At 50.8% G+C, this 2,808-nt stretch overlaps 1 protein-coding gene across 1 annotated transcript in view; it reads right to left on the reverse strand.

Annotated features, from left to right (window-relative positions):
* Iqgap3 (IQ motif containing GTPase activating protein 3) overlaps positions 1 to 2,808 on the reverse strand; it is a 46,709-nt gene that overhangs the window by 16,221 nt on the left and 27,680 nt on the right. The gene's annotated exons all lie outside the window — the stretch shown is intronic.

Consider the following 2,808-nt stretch of genomic DNA (forward strand, 5'->3'; position numbering starts at 1 on the left):
TTGTAGACCAGGCTGGTCTCGAACTCACAGAGATCCGCCTGCCTCTGCCTCCCAAGTGCTGGGATTAAAGGCGTGCGCCACCATCGCCCGGCTGTATATAGTGTTGTATTGGGTTTGGAACTCTCTTATTTAGACAAAAGGGGGAGGTGATGGAGAACCTCCTTCAGCCAATGGCCTTTAAGAGGCTGGACCAGGTTGGAGCGTGATTTAGGGGACCAAAAAGCTGCAGTCCTGCCCAGCTCCCTCTCTCTTCTCCTCACAAGCCACACCTGGATGTCAGACCCCATCTCTAATTTCCTTGCTGTGATCCGTGAGTTCCCCCTTAATAAAGAAAACCTTAGAATACTCTAAGAATACTCCAAGTTAGCTTGGGATTATTTGACTTGGGTTCTGCGTCACCCACCTGCTCCCCTTCCTGCTGGGCAGACCAGCTTCCTCACACCCCTGACCTGTCAGCCACCACTTAGCCCTGCCAGGGTCATGTAGTACTTGTGTGGAGTGTCTGTAGTTGGACTGGGGTACAGGTAGCTAAGGAGGTCAACTTTATAATGGAGAGGTCAGAAAAAAACAAAAATAGCCGGGCAGCGGTGGTGCAAAGCCTTTAATCCCAGCACTTGGGAGGAAGAGGCAGGCAGATCTCTGTGAGTTTGAGGCCAGCCTGATCTACAGGAGCTAGTTCCAGGACAGGCTCCAAAGTTACAGAGAAACCCTGTCTCGAAAAAAACCCAACAAAACAAACTCACCAAATAAACAAAACCCTCAAAGAAGTCTCTGGGCTAAGCTTCACAGAAACAAGAGAATACACAGAATGCTCACTGAGAGAGGCAGGGTGTCTCATGGCCTTTTGCTGGTTTGGCTCTGCTCAGGCAGTATTGCTGTGCAGTCCCAGCTAGCCCCGAACTCAGGATTCTCCTCTCTGCTTCCCAAGTGTTGACTTACAGGCAGGGGCCACCAGGCCTTAGTCTTTCTGTTTTATTTTCATTAAATTTTAGTGTATGGGTGTTTTGCCTGCATGTGTGTCTGTGCAGTATACAGAGGCCAGAAGAAGGCATCAGGTCCCTTGGGACAGACAGTTGTGGGTTCTCTTGAAGGGCAGCCAGTTCTCTTAATCATTAAGCCACTTTTCTAGCTCCACATCTAAATGCTTTTTAAACATCCAACTGCTGTGTCCATCTTATGGCTGAGCCTCCAAAGGCAGGGAGAGGGCAGGCAACTTGCTCTAGGTTACCCAGCTGGTAATGAATGAAACAGTCAGATCTGGAGGCTGAATGAGTCCAGGCCCTGTGGCTAGAGGGAATCTCATAAGGTATGTGGGCAGATGGCCGCTGTTAAGTACTGCATGGCCAATGCTTTGAGGGGGCAAGCGGGAGGGTCTTGGGAAACAGACGTGGATCCCACTCCTACAGGAGGGCAAAGAAACGACCACAGGCTGTGTGGGCCACCTGCTTTCCGGTGGGGAAGTGGAAAGGGCAGCAGCAGAGGCCAGGGAAGCCGAAAAGGCAGTGTGCCCGGAGTACCGCACAGGATGGCAAGTTTGCTTTGTGTAAATCTGACACAAGTCAGAGTCACCTGAGGAGCCTCAACTGAGAAAATGCCTCCATCAGACTGGCTGTAGGGTCGTCTGAGAGAATGCCTCCATCAGAATGGCTGTAGGGTCGTCTGAGAAAATGCCTCCATCAGACTGGCCGTAGGGTCGTCTGTGGTCATTTTCTTGATTAATGACTGATGTGGAAGGGCCCCATCTGCTGTGCTCCGGTCCTAGGGTATATAGGAAACCAAGCTGAGCAAGTCAGGAGCAAGCCAGTAGCAGCTTTCCGCCATGGCGTCTGCTTCAGTTCCTGCCTCCAGTGGCATGGAAGAGTAAGTTGAGATAAGCCCTTTCCTCCCAAGCTGCTTTGGTGATGGTGTTTATGACAGCCATAGAAATCTAAGACAAGGTGTGGGAGGTACAGGGAAACAAAGGGAGGGGTGCCATGGCTGGACCTCAGGTAATAGGAACCACAGAGGTTAGCAAAAGAGTGACAAGAAGCAGAACTGCTCAGCCCCATGGAGCCATGGTCAGGACAGTCTAGTCCAGTCAGCACCAAGGAGCATGACCGCAACTTCATGGACACCGAGATCAGCCGATGGAACTGACTTACACTCAGGGTCAGTAGATTAAAATGATCAGAAATCACGACGAGTGACAGCATCTCTGATAGGAAGGAATCCTCAACACAGAAGCCACCAAGCTAAGTAAGTGACTGATTCTGAGGGCTGAGGAAGGAGGAAGCATTGGGAGAACATTTCCCCCAGAACTGAAGGGAAGGAAGAAAGATAAAAGGCAGGCAGAGCAGGGACCTCAGGGTAACAGCAAAGGCTTTAGATGGTGGTGAGGGAGAGTACCCACGCTGATGGCCAGAGGGAGGACTGTGTAATGAGAAGCACAGAAAGGAAATGGCCTCCTGCTCCAGGAATCAAGAGTGAACACGAGATGGACCAATGCGCTAATTCCCAAGAAAGGCTGGGAGTCTGGACTTGCAGGAAACAGAACTGTACTGGAAAGTTCTTGCTGCACACACAGAAGGACCTGCATCATGGAAAAAGCCAGGCATGAAGGCACAGTCTGGGAGGTGGAGACAGGAGGATTCTGGGGGTTTTCTGGCCATCAGGCCCAGTCAATCAGTACGCTCCAGGTTCAGTGAGACCCTGTCTCAGAAAATGAAGTAGAGAGCAATAGAGAAAGATACCTGACATTAATCTCTGGTCTCCGTGTGTGTGTGTGTGTGTGTGTGTGTGTGTGTGTGCGTGCATGTGTGCATACATACA

The sequence above is a fragment of the Microtus ochrogaster genome, chromosome 21 (genome assembly GCF_000317375.1).
Source record: "Microtus ochrogaster isolate Prairie Vole_2 chromosome 21, MicOch1.0, whole genome shotgun sequence".
In the NCBI taxonomy this organism is placed as follows: domain Eukaryota; kingdom Metazoa; phylum Chordata; class Mammalia; order Rodentia; family Cricetidae; genus Microtus; species Microtus ochrogaster.